This window comes from Calonectris borealis, chromosome 1 (genome assembly GCF_964195595.1).
Source record: "Calonectris borealis chromosome 1, bCalBor7.hap1.2, whole genome shotgun sequence".
In the NCBI taxonomy this organism is placed as follows: Eukaryota; Metazoa; Chordata; class Aves; order Procellariiformes; family Procellariidae; genus Calonectris; species Calonectris borealis.
In genome coordinates, this window is record NC_134312.1 from 8931851 (window position 1) to 8946386 (window position 14536).

Genomic DNA, 14536 nt, shown 5'->3' on the forward strand with positions numbered 1-14536 from the left:
TATTACTTCAGGTGATATAATTAACATCAAAATATAGCAAGAAACTGGCTCCATTCTTCTGAATTTGTACCTGAAAGTGCCACTTGTTTGCTGGGGGTACTGAAGTTGTATTTGCAGCCACAGCAAGCAGCAGACAGTAGGTTTGCTCTACTGATCCTTCCAAACTGCTTTCACTACCAGTCAGTTTCTAAGCCTTTCTTTTAACATTTCTTCAAATCTTGAGTCCAAGTTCCACCTATGCCTATCAAACCAAGAAGGAAATTTCTGGGCAGAACTTATAAAAGCAGTCATTTAGCACTGTCATCATATATTAGAGAATGAATTTTAATTTGTCAGGTAGCAAACCTGCTTAGAAAGATAATAACACAATGGGTATGGAAAACAGTTTATGTTAAATGATGTGCCTAAACTCATGACTATACATTGTGTTAGCACTGGGTGCTTTGTTCCTTTATAGAGTTTTAACTCCCCAATAGATGCAGCCTGTGGCTTGGCAGGTTGTGTGTATCAATGTGTAGGACACTTGGATGTCAAAAACAATTAGCTGTGACAATGAGCCAGTCAGCAATCTTGAACACCTTCCAGCTTTGCTCCATTTATGGTCAGCAGTAAATAAAGCAGTGTTCTTAAAGCTGTGTTTTCATTTATTTTTTCTGCCAGCTAGTGCCAGGCAACTTAATGGAGCCTCCCAACATTGCTCCCCTATGGAAATATTTTAAATCAACATTGTATTTTTTTTCCTCTAGCATAAAATGTTCCTTTTCTGTTTCATACTCCTTTTGCTTCATGAGCAAGACAGCTTCACAGTAAACAAGGATAGGGCCCTTGTGATCATTACTATCATTTACTTGGATTTGTTTATGCTTCTTTTTAAATAAATACTTTTATTAAAGAGGGAAGGAGGGAGAAAGTCTGGTTCTACAGCTGCTGATCCTCAGTTCATCCTCAGAAGAAAACTAATGGTCTCCAGATAAATATTACAGCTGTTGAACTTTTGAAATGAAACGTGCTTCAGTCTGGTGCTTACAACTTGAGCTGGGACTTGAGCATAGTCATTTTTCTAATAGCAAATTAATGCTTTTTTTCTGTGTCACTTTTCTTGTTTTACAGCCAGGTTCAGAAAATGCAGAAGATGACTTCCCCCCTGCCCCTTTCTTTTCGTTCCAGTTCTTTCATGAAAAATTACATTTTCCATCCGTAAGCATGAATGTTTTTCAAAGAATCTTGACAGCTGTAACCAAAAAAATAACAACAACAGCAGCAACAACGAAAACAACAAAAACCCCCCCGATGACCTTATGGAAAAAGTTCTGGGCTGTGGGATAGAAATCCTATAGCTCACGTCCTGCCTTTCACATGTGCTTTCACATGTGACTTCAGGCAAATGACTTGGTCTCTCCAGTTCTGTATCTGTAATGGCTCAGCAAATATCTTTTACTGTATGGGTACACAGCAACTAATATTCTTATCACTGCAACTAATATTCTTATCACTGCTGCTCTATTCGGTTACAGTTCAGATAAAACTATCATTATAAGGATTTAATAGTGTTTAATACAAAATTGATGTTATATACAAGTTACATTTATTCCAAGACAACAAATGGAAGGAGAAAATACCTATGAATTTTCAGCTTATCTGGTCAAAGACTTTAATTAGCTGTTTCCTTGGTAACTTTTTTGCAAGAAACCTTTAAAGATAATTTTGCATCTGGGAGTAGAGAATCTTGAAATAAGACAAAGGCTATTGAGAAGTCTTAATACAAAGCCACAATGTATCCCAAGAAAGCATTCATGATGTAGCTTTTATGTCTGAATCTCTGAGGAAAAAAATATTCTGCAAAGAAAGGCACAGCGTGAGAGCAAATATGGTCAGATGAATTAACACACAAAGACAGCAAAATCAAAGCAGCAGGACCTGTTTTGGTTTTGAGTTTGTTTTTGTTTTTGTTTTTGTTTTTTTCCTGAGACACTGCACTAAGCTCAACAGCACTTCTCCAGCTGGGAGAAGCTAGGGCAAGAGGGAATATTTTGACTTCCTTCACAGGAGCATTTCCTAAGTAGATTAGATGTGTCATGAGAGATGATAAAGGGTAATTTGTAGAAGGAAATGATGCAATTAACAACCATGTATAGAAAGCAGAAGCAGTCAATAAATATTTCTGTTCCATAATTGGAAACAGGCAAGAATAATGTACTTGTACAACATAAAGGTGATGAAGTACCTTTCGGTCCACATATCATCTACCAAGGATAAAAAAATAAGGAATTTGCGTGGCCTAGATGACTTGCACATCACAGACCAAACTGTTGATGAACATTTTGACAAACCCTGAGGAAAACCCAGAAGAAGCTCAGAAAAGTGACAACAACCTGTAAAACCTGTAAGTATTCAAAAGGGATATTTTGTTAACCATATTTCTTTTTTCTGGACCAAAGGGAAAATAATGGAATTTGATTAACGAAGATTAAAGGCTTGGAATTTAAGTAATGCCAGTGTACTTTATGGTTGGGGAAAAAAAAAGAAGTACTTTTGAGGAGATTAGAATTTTGGATGCCAAAAGTACCTGAATTATTCAAGTTATTATTAATTGTTACATTACTTAAACTTTTGTAAGGATTTAGAACCTTGTGACATTCTAATTAAAAATATAGCACTGTGCATTACCAAGAAGGAGTTGATGAATGGTATAACTGACAAATGTTAAGGAGTTTTTCTTCATGGAGAATTTTCATTATAGCTTTTTCTAGTGGGAAAATTCAGCCATGGAAATTGTACCTGATACTGCTCAAGATTTTTATCCGTGATCTGGTAGTAAATATATCATCACTGTCAATAAAATCTGTGGTTGGTGCAAAGACTAGAGGAACAGTGAAAAATGATGGAGTAGTCAGATACAATGACCAAGACTGCCTGGTGAAGTGGTTTATTCAATCAAGATGCTTTTTCAGTTCAGATAAATACGAAGTTTTACCAATGTAAGTATAAGGAATGCAGGTCATTCCTACAATAGAGGAGTAAGACTCCAGAAGATGATGTTATTTAAAAACTTTAGGGATCATAGTAGAGCAAGAATCAGTGGATGCTGCAGTGGTTTTCTGCATGGAAAAACACTCATGCCAAGTCTTGTATGTGGCAGCAGTTAGAATAAAAAGTATCTCCTTCTGTAGTACTGATGACATGGATATTATCATACTACCTATAGTTCTAGAGTCTACAATTTCAAAGGAATATTACAAAATTGGAAAAGAAATCTGTTATAGTTATTCAAGATCTGGGGAATAGGAATTGCAGTGAATCACACTGGGTTTTTTAGCCTTTTTTGATCTAGCAGGGAAAGGCCCACTGAGAAGTCTGGACACTAAAGGTCATTCAGATGGGAAAGACAGTGTTTTAATACAGTGATTAATCAGTAATTAAATGTAAATGCACTTGAGAAATTAATAAAATTATGCTGGATTCTTCTCTCCTGATTTCTTCATACCAGAGGTCTTCCGAGAGGATGCGTTTTGGTCACAGACAAGCTGCTAACTCCACAAAGGAATAATGTAATGAATCGTCAATATCCGAGGTATGAAAAAGTTCAGACTAGAGGATGATATAATGGTGCCTGCTATGGCAAGTGATGGTTATGTGAAGGGGAAGCCTGGCACTCCTGACAGAAAGTCAACATCTTTGGATCAGATCTTGGTTGTGTCAGCTTTCATCTCAGTTTGAATAGCTTTAGGCTTGTGGCAAGATTTAAGTCTGAGTAGCACGATAACAATTCCCAGTGGCCTATCATCAGCATTAACAAGTGATTTCCGTATCAATATGTATAATATCATAGGTATAATACAAGTTATGTTTACAGAAATTGTATATTACAAGTTCCTCCCTCTCTATTCATTCCATTAGGATGAGAGCTGTTGGTAGCAGAGCTTTATAGCTAAACCAACCAGATGATTTTCTCTGTAGAGGTACTGGGTTAAATCCCAGCTATATCAGCCAGCAGAGCAGCTACCACAACAGCAGCTCCTATGTTGGTAACCAGACAATTTTCTTTACAGCACTCCTGAGTATATATTTTATGTACTACTGCTAAAAATAACAGCTTAATTCCTTCTTTAGTAACCTCTTCCAGAGATCATGCATCAAATTACACATCGTATTTCATAAATAATTATCTTACAAGGAAATTTAGCTTGGTGTAAAAATAAAATGTCAATCCAATTTTTCTTCTGCAGAAATGTCCTTATGCCAAGACAAAATGAATCCTTCACCATATGGCCGTAAATGAAACAGAAAATATGTGATCTAATGGTGCTATGTTAGCAAACTATTCTAATTGATTTATTTTTCTTAGCGATTACACTGCTAGAACATATCTATGCTTAAACTGCCACCAGCTCTACCTAACATCTCCTATTTTAAACACCGGGCAATGAATGTGAAGAACTTGTCATATTGTCACAGCTGATGAATTAGGGCTTTATATTTCTAATACTGCCCGAAAATGATAAAGTTTTAAAAAAATTATCTTAATTCTAAAAGAAATGTAAATATTTACTTGAGACTGGTTATTAACTCAAAAGACTGATGTGATAAAGAACAAAGGTAAAGCACTTCTTTTCCTGAATTTCTGAGCATATACAAAGAAGTTTAATATTGCAGATATTCATTGTTTCAAAGCTTTTTGGATTTTTTTTTGCTGACATGCCCCACCACAAGGGATTTGAAAAGCAGAATATATTGGCAAAAATGAAAATAAAAGAAAAAGAGAAAAAAAAGAGAGAGAGCAGTGAAGTCACTAAGCAGAGGTTTTACCTTTCAAATCTTTGAGACAAAATTTATGAGATAGGTGGCCTCCAACATTTGTACTGCAGATTGTCTTTTTCAAGTGTTCCTTAGGAAAGCAGAGAGGAAAACCAGGACATTTTCACGTGAGCATACATTGTTTGTAAAATCATCAGAGCAAACACTAATTCAGAATATAATAGATGGTGCAGTTTTATGCTATCCCAGGAGTTAAGCTTAAAATAGTTGGGAAGTTGGACATTATTTTGCACTTGGTACATCCGTGTTTGTGGAGGAGACAGTGTGGCATGTCACTGCCTCATCACCTCATCCAAGTACTATTGTCTGTTGTAAAAGTGTTTCTGATCATGGTCTACAGAGCATAGTTACCCACTGAGCTGGAAGGGTAATTAGTCAATAACGTAAACACTTAGGCAGTCCCCTAACTGCATCATAAAACAGCTCTCGGGGAATGTGTTGCAAATGTGGATTATGGCAAAAATTAGCTCTTTGCTGAGTACAGCCATGATCCAATGCCTGTTGAAGTTAGTAACAGTCTCTATGGACTTTGATCAAGCACTTAAACCCCTGTCAATTTTTGCTACAGCTGGATTATGTTGCCCTTATTCCCCATTGTGAGCTTTGCTTATTTGAAGGTTAGAAAACCCTTGATGGACTCCTGCTGGAAAGGTTCCTATATACCTTTTATTGATTATGTTCTATGTGGTGAAAACTGATGAGGAATCACCTGTTGGACAATGTTGTCTAATTATAATGGTGGGAAAATCTACGGCCCCATGAAGAACTGATCTTCTTCCCATAAATTCCCTTTGTGATATCCAGACAGCTGTGTAACATGACAACAGACTCCCGCTTATCATCCAAGATGTATAATTCATTATTTAAAGCAACCTGGTTTAGACATCTGGGAGAACTGTTGTCGCTATAGACAAAGCAACAGCAGGAAAATGATATTTTGAAGACCACATTGAAATAAGCCACGAGTATAGTAAGAATCAATCGAGAAGAGCAAGGATTAGTGTTTAGCCAACTACTGGTTGTGAATTTTCAATATTTAACCTCCTAGAAGCACTCAGGTTAGGAAGAGCCTCTGGAGGACTGTAGTCCAATGTCCTGCTCAAAGCAGGGCTAATTGCAAAGTTAAATCAGGTGGTTCAGACCTGCCTTGGCACTGTGCCCCACTATCAACCCCTGAGGAATATCACTCACATCAAGCTGGTTAGCTAGACTTGGAATCATTGACCATCAACTTTTCAGCCCAGCAGTCCAGTTTGCTTTCCATACACTTTGCAGTCCACCCATCCAGTCTGCATTTCCTCAGTGTGGTTGCTAGAGTTTATTGGATACTGTGTTTAAAGCCCTGCTTAATTTGAGGTGAACAATATTTACTAATCTCCCCTCATTCACAGAGTCAGACGTTTCATTAGAGAAGGCACTCAAGTTGATTAAACCTGACTGATTTTAGTAAATCCATGGTAGCATTTCACAATCACCTTCTTTTCTTTCATGTACCTTTCATGAATAATTTTTCTTTCAATGCACTGATACTGGGTCCTTGTTGATTCTCTTCTTTCTCTCTCCTAAATTTTTATTCTAGTCCAAAATTTGACAAAATCATCATGAGAAGAATAACATATTCCACATTATTTCTTTAGATGTTGTAAATAATTTTCCTAGTGTTTCCTCTTTACATTTAAGTGTTTTAACACATTCATGTAGGACAGAACATAGCTATATATTAAACAGAATGACCTATTACTCACTGCAACTCATTAATTTGGAGTTTGAATTGATTAAGCCATAGAGAAATACTTGATAATTAGGAATCTAGCTTTTAATGTGTTTTAAGTATATTTAAAACCTCTGTAAAATTTTTGTCTCTTGAGCATGAAGCATCCTTTCTTTTTTTCATTTTTACCAAGACTTGCCAAGATATCATGAGCAATTCAGATTTTTAATCCACATTTTTCAGACTGGGATATAAAAAATTTAACACCTTGATCCAATGTCACTGTTCAGAAAGCAATTTGATTTTCAGGCGTTCATCCGTTCACTTCCGAAGATGTTGTCTTTAATTTGTTTGTCTCTCAGTCTGTTAATTCCTCCCCCCCCCCCCCGTAGGAAGCAGACTGAAACTAACAGTGGTTTTCCTATAGTCTACTGAACAGCCAGCAGACAGTAGTTACATCTTTGCATCATGAACAACCTAGGCCAGACATTTTATGAGTAACTTAGCAGTGAAAAGCTCCATATTTCATTAGTAACCTCCAGTACCATTCGGTGTTCCCTGTGCCTTTAGCAAAATGCAAGAAATTACAAGGATGACATGTAGTGCAGGAGAGAGGAACACTATAAAAGGCAATATTTAGAAAGTGAGAACTGGCAGTGCTCACTTGCTAAGTATTTGTATAAAAACTCTCAAAGACGAGAGGAATAGAAGCATTCATTATTTTTTTCAAATGCATTGGTGTGTTGCACATTCTAATTGAAACTTGTGGAGCAGAAAGCTGATCTTGCACTAACGTTTGTGGATACAATTATGGAAATCCTTTGAGCATGATTAAATTATACAGTGTCTGGATATGGAAGTCATTTTGATACTTATGTCTGCAGTAGAGTCAGTGGCAATGCATGAGATGGCACCTTCCTGATTAATCTGTTTAGGAAGGACTGAATGTGTAGAAGTTTGCCAATTAACAAGTTTTTCCAATGGTAAATACTAGCCATAAAAGAGTCACTTCTGCATGGTCTATCGGACAAATTTGAACACATACGTTGTGAGGCCACCCTTGAAAGATCACTCAGCAGCAATGAGTAATATGAAATGGGTCATGCAACAGAAGAAATGGCATGTCTTCATATTAATTGGAATTTGAAGAGTTTTTGGTCAATCATGCATTGCTACTTCCAGGTCTTTTAGTGCCTTTTTTATATATAGGTTTTGGATCTTGGTACTGTTATTTGAGATATTGTAATTTATTCACCATAACAAATACGTAGGTTGATTCTGTTCTTGTTGTTCATCTTAAAGAAGCTGTTGATTTCTTTTGGTGGGTAAAAAGTGTTTTAATTTATTGTCTGTTGTGAACACCTGGGTAAGTGTCCAAAGGTCCAGCAATTGTTGTTAATAAACAAAACTTGAGAATAGAGGAAGAACGTTTTTTGCACAGAAAAAAAGAAAGTTGTAACTAATATAAAAATGTATTTTAAAATAGTGTTTCCTGTGAAGAAATCTGTTCTATTCAGGATGTTAAAATTTAAATGCTTAAAATTCTGTTTTTATGAAAAATCATATAACTCCAGCACAATGTAGGTTTTTCTACAATACTCAAGCTCCTAAAATTCACCGAAAATCTTCAGACTAAATTCTGGTTTCCCATAGCACAAATACATTCTAGCTGCTTCCTCACTAGTAGAGGCATAATTTTTTAAAGGCTGTTATCAATTTGACCATCGCCATAACTCAGGGCTAGATTTTATTCAGAAAGTGCTGCAATCACCCTAACAACTTTCAGTTTATTGAGAACTTGTTTGCTTCTCATTTCAAACAAGAATCACCCATGGTTTAAAGACTCTGAATGAAGATGTATACTCTATATCTATTAGTAAATAGTTCAAATGGTTAAGCATGCTCGTGTTAAAAAATTGCATCTCATTTCCAGTTTGAAGTTTTGGCTTTCAACCACTGGGTCTTGTTATTATAGATGAAAGAGCCCTCTGTATCAGGCACTGCTCCCTGCGTAGGCGGAATGTTCCCCATGTTGTCCATATTAATCTGATTCATTGTTGCTGCGGCATTATCTTTCACCAGTTTTCCTAACTGTCAATTTTCAAAATATGTGCTAGTTTCAATATGTTGGCTGTTTTTGTAGCTGAGATGCCATGAAGTAGCTGGAGAGGACTTGAAAGAGATCTTCATCTGGATGAATTATTACTGATGGAAAAAATATATATCTACATCTTTGAAGGATGTCTTATACTTTGGAATATAATTTTCCGGCAACTTTCACCAGAAAGGACTCATGTTTGCTCTAATAAATAACCGAAGTACCTAGAAATTTATTCTTCTATGTCTGGCTCCTAAAACAGAAACTGAAACTCCTGAGGTAGGCACCTTGGCTCAAGTTTTTCTGGCCTGATTTCCAACAATGTCCCAATGATTCCTACTAGCTACATGCCCTGGCAGCACAGAGCCCACCAAGACGAAACCCAAGGCAGAGGGATTTACATGGAATTTAGGAAATTTTCCAGTGTCTGGGAAGTGTTAGCCACTTCAGAGTACTCCATGCAGTATAGCAGACAGCCCTGAGAACTGACTGTAAGACTGCTTAACATAGCAGCGTGTCTGAAATTCCTCTCCTCCTTTGCAGCTCAGACACATGGCTCAGAGCTGATGGAAAATGGAAAGATGGATTCAATATCCAGCATCCAGAAGCTTCTACTGTGAAGAAGTCTACAGAAACGCTTTCCAAGAATTCAGAAGAGATTACAAAAGAGACACTATTTCCTCTTTTCTTTAAAACGTCCCAGTGGTTTCATGCATTTGCCTAGCAAGTGAGAAAAGAAGAGGCTATTCTCATCAAATTCACACATGCCACCTCCGGAAGGCTCTGTAAGCACCAGGAGGTAAGCACAGGGATGAGGTCCTTTTTGTCAAAAGAGTGCAACAACATCCAAGAATATCCCACACAGATCCCTCGGGTTCCAATTTACCCATTTTTCCTAAAAATCCAGCAAATTCTCATGTACCAGGAAATTGCGCAGTCACATTTACTTTCCTTGTCTTTGTTTTTTTTTGGTTTTTTTTTTTTTTAATGTGACTATCTGATCCGTGACAAGTATTTCTTTTTTCAGAATATAAGAAGACTTTATTGGCTTAATCAGGAGAGTTTCCTAACAACTGAAAAATCAAAATAAAAGACAATATTGCAGTGATCAAATACATGCTAAGTCCTTATTTTTGTGGTACACCTTTCTGCATTGGGGAAAGCTTGTTTTAGAGAATAATGGAGAGAAGAGTGAAAGAGTGGTGTGTCAGAAGCTGTCCAAGGTGTTTGGAAAGGGGAGAAAGATTTGGCTGGTTGGTATCGTGGTTTAACCTGGCAGCAGCCAAATACCACGCAGCCGCTCGCTCACCCCCCCCACCGGGTGGGATGGGGGAGAGAATCAGAAGGGTAAAAGTGAGAAAAACTCGTGGGTTGAGATAAAGACAGTTTAATAGGGAAAGCAAAAGCCGCGCATGCAAGCAAAGCAAAACAAGGAATTCATTCACCACTTCCCATCAGCAGGCAGGTGTTCAGCCATCGCCAGGAAAGCAGGGCTCCATCACGCGTAACGGTTACTTGGGAAGACACACGCCATCACTCCGAACGCCCCCCTCCTTCTTCTTCACCCAGCCTTATATGCTGAGCATGACGTCATATGGTATGGAATAGCCCATTGGCCAGCTGGGCCAGCCGCCCTGGCCACACTCCCTCCCAGCCCCCTGCACATCTGGCAGGACATGGGAAGATGAAAAGTCCTTGACTAGCGTAAACAATACCTAGCAACAACCAAAACATCAGCGTGTCATCAACATTATTCTCACACTACATCCAAAACACAGCACTATACCAGTTAATAGGAAGAAAATCAACTCCATCCCAGCCAAAACCAGGACAGTATCCACCCCTTATTCCATACCATTTACATCATGCTCAGGTCCCACACTATCCAATACATTCTCATTACCCACCATCCCCCTTCCCATCCTTTGATATAATACACAGATATCATTCCCTTAGTCTATGGACCACCCCTGTAAAATGTTCATAAAATATCCATAAATGTCCACAAAATGTCCACTGTGTTCATTTAGTCCATGACTTCGGGCTCCATCTGTTATGGTGGTCACTCAGGTCAGCAGAGGTGGTGTGTTGCATGGAGTTACTGGGCACCAAAGCCAGCTCAGGTCGGGTCACTGCTGCACTTGCGCTGCTTCTTGTAAAGTTTGTCCTCCGTTGGTTCAGGTGGTTCCTGCTATAGCAATTCCTATAACATGCAACTCAAATCATGGGTTATAACAATTTAAAGGTATATCCATTACAATCTCCACCCCTGGTCCCTTTGGGCCAGACCATAGGGTTTAACATTGCAATGAACTCCTCCCCTTGCCCCTGCTCCGGCTTGGATTTATCCACAGACTGCAGTCCCTTAGGGTGTACCTGCTCCAAGTGGAGCCTTACCTATGAGCCACAGTCTCTCCAGGGGTATACCTGCTGCGGCACAGGCTTGTCCACAGCCACAGTCGCTTCGAGGTGCACCAGTTCCAGTGTGGCCTTCTCCATGGGCCACAGTCCCTTCAGAAGTAAACCTGCTCTAACATGGCCTTACCCATGGCTGCAATCTCTCCAGGGGTGTACCTCCCCTGTCATGGGCTTATCCACGGCCACACGCTTTGAGGTGCTCCAGCATGGCCTCATGCACAGCCACTGACACTTCAAGGTGTACCTGCTGCAGCATGGACTTATCCACAGCCACAGGTGCTTCGAGGTGTACCTTCTCCAGCGTGGACTTATCCTTAGGCCACAATCCCTTCAGAGGTATACCTGCTGCGGCACGGACATAATCACGGCCACAGACGCTTCAAGATGTACCTGCTTGGGCATGGGCTTATCCACAGTCACAGACGCCTCGGGGTGTCCTGTCCCGCATGGACTCAGCCACAGGTCACAGTCCCTTCAATTCGAGTTCACGCTGCAGTTCCAGCCTGTCCAGCACAGCAGCACAGAAGCAGCAGCGATGCCCTGGCCATCTGCCAGCCCAGGCGCATCCCCATTGCTGTTATCAGAACGTTCCCAGGCACAGCACAGTAAGACGATCAGCAGTGCAGCAGTACAGCAAGCAGCGAGAGCAAAAAAGCAGCCACTAACGAGCACAAGACTCTAATACACATTAAGGCAAGCAAGCCCCATGGCAAGCACAAGAGCCTGCGAATTAATAGCTAAACAGCAGTAACAGCTATAAATTCAATCATCTAGCACATTCCAATCAAACCTGTCGTTATCTCGAACCCTTCGAGCCCCACGTTGGGCGCCAAAAAGGACTGTCGTGGTTTAACCTGGCAGCAGCCAAATACCACGCAGCCGCTCGCTCACCCCCCCCACCGGGTGGGATGGGGGAGAGAATCAGAAGGGTAAAAGTGAGAAAAACTCGTGGGTTGAGATAAAGACAGTTTAATAGGGAAAGCAAAAGCCGCGCATGCAAGCAAAGCAAAACAAGGAATTCATTCACCACTTCCCATCGGCAGGCAGGTGTTCAGCCATCGCCAGGAAAGCAGGGCTCCATCACGCGTAACGGTTACTTGGGAAGACACACGCCATCACTCCGAACGCCCCCCTCCTTCTTCTTCACCCAGCCTTATATGCTGAGCATGACGTCATATGGTATGGAATAGCCCATTGGCCAGCTGGGCCAGCCGCCCTGGCCACACTCCCTCCCAGCCCCCTGCACATCTGGCAGGACATGGGAAGATGAAAAGTCCTTGACTAGCGTAAACAATACCTAGCAACAACCAAAACATCAGCGTGTCATCAACATTATTCTCACACTACATCCAAAACACAGCACTATACCAGTTAATAGGAAGAAAATCAACTCCATCCCAGCCAAAACCAGGACAGTTGGTTACCCTGAAATTTTTCAAGGAGCTTTTTGCTCAGATGAAACAGCAAATAAAAGCTCAATTTGAATGCACTGCTGGTTAGTTGAACTTAGATTGCGTGTTGCAAAATACAGAGGCCTCCCCAGAGGCTGCAGTGTGGTATCGTTCCTTATGTTGGAATATAGGAAAATTGTCATTTACTCTTGAAAGATAATATTGAAGAATCAAATAGCGTCTCATTAGCTCCACCCAGTTCAACTTTTTCCCAGATTCTTTCCTTACCCTTATCCCTGTCACTGACCATACTGAATATCCTTCTAACAGAGAGGATTAAGATGGGGAATGTGGCTCAGATAAACAGATCTGTACCTCATCTAGAGATGGTGGATGACAAATCTCTTCAGAGAAGACTAAAGGCTGAGTTTGCACCTCCATAGTGACTTCAGGGAAATGTTGGGAGGAAAAAAAAACAAACCCACAAGATTTGAATGCCCCCCAACATTTGATGATTTGATACACATCTCTGTTTACAGATTTGAAGCTGCTCACGGAAACAGTGAGAAACAGAAAACTTTACAAGCTAAATAATTGAAAGAGTTAAGAGTGAAAGAAGAGATCCTCTTTGACTGGCAGGATGCTAGGACCCATAAAAAATTAAAGCACGGTCCTCTAAGTAATCTTGAAAACGCGTGAGAATGATCAGAGAACTTAGTTCCTCTTTAGGGATCAAAATAAGTAGCAATGTTATCAGGATAATACAGCATTCTGAGTCTGGCCTCAGACAGTATCATGTGAACTGACAGCATTTCTAAGGATTTTTGAGAATTTCGCTCTAGCTGTAGTTGCTTCACACTTCCAAATTTGGCTCCAAATGCCAATAAGAGGCATTTAGCAGAACCAAATATTGGATCTAATTTTCTGAATGAATATCCATAACACCATCCTTCTTCCCAGACTGAGACATTTTACTAATAAAGGACACGCTGAAGACATCCTTGGACACCTTGGTTCAGAGTCTGCATCCATTATCCTGTTGTCACAAAGAAGGGAAGAAAAATATCAGAGCAAAATAAAAGAAAAATATCAAACCTGCTGTGCTGGTTTTGGCTGGGGTAGCGTTAATTTTCTTCACAGCAGCTAATATGGGGCTCTGTTTTGGATTTCTGCTGGAAACAGTGTTGATAACACAGGGATGTTTTTGTTACTGCTGAGCAGTGCTTACACAGGGTCAAGGCCTTTTCTGCTCCTCACCCCACCCCACCAGCGAGGAGGCTGGGGGTGCACAAGAAGTTGGGAGGGGACACAGCCAGGACAGCTGACCCCAACGGACCAAAGGGATATCCCATACAATATGACATCATGCTCAGCACATAAAGCTGGGGGAAGAAGAAGGAAGGGGGGGGACGTTCAGAGCGATGGCGTTTGCCTTCCCAAGTCACCGTTACGCGTGATGGAGCCCTGCTTTCCTGGAGATGGCTGAACATCTGCCTGCTGGTGGGAAGGAGTGAATGAATTCCTTGTTTTGTTTTGCTTGTGTGCGCAGCTTTTGCTTTACCTATTAAACTGTCTTTATCTCAACCCATGAGTTTTCTCGCTTTTACTCTTCTGATTCTCTCCCCCATCCCACCGGGGGGGGAGTGAGCGAGCTGAGTTGCCGGCTGGGGTTAAACCATGACACTTGCTTGCTAAAATAAACAGACGGAAAAGGCAAATTATTACCAAACACTTGTTTTCCAGCAAAGCGATTGGGGGAAATAGAAGGAATATGAACAAGTAAATATGCACAGCATTCCTGAAGGAGAAATGAATAGATATCCTATTATATTATTGCTTATGCACAGCTTGGAAACTTCACTATAAAAACTGCAGGGAATAGAAATACACTGCATGCATGCAGAACGTCCTTGGACTGTTTATGACACTACACGCATGAAATACCCTGAGGTTTCTATAAAATTCTTATTATTTACCAGATCAAGCTGTTTGACTTAGCTGTGATTTCTGTAAGATTTCCTTCCATTAGAAGAAGTGCTATGTTGTTGGTATAGGCTGGAGTGCTAGAGCAGCATATCCTAATCTTTTTCAGATTGCTAATAT

At 40.1% G+C, this 14536-nt stretch overlaps 1 long non-coding RNA gene across 1 annotated transcript; it reads left to right on the forward strand.

Moving 5' to 3' along the window:
- The first annotated feature begins 1748 nt into the window (after positions 1 to 1748).
- Positions 1749 to 14015, forward strand: LOC142079667 (uncharacterized). Its single transcript, XR_012672751.1, has 5 exons — positions 1749 to 2383; positions 3488 to 3571; positions 8670 to 8903; positions 9168 to 9881; positions 12459 to 14015. It is a non-coding gene; the product is annotated as an uncharacterized LOC142079667 (long non-coding RNA).
- Positions 14016 to 14536: the final 521 nt, after the last annotated feature.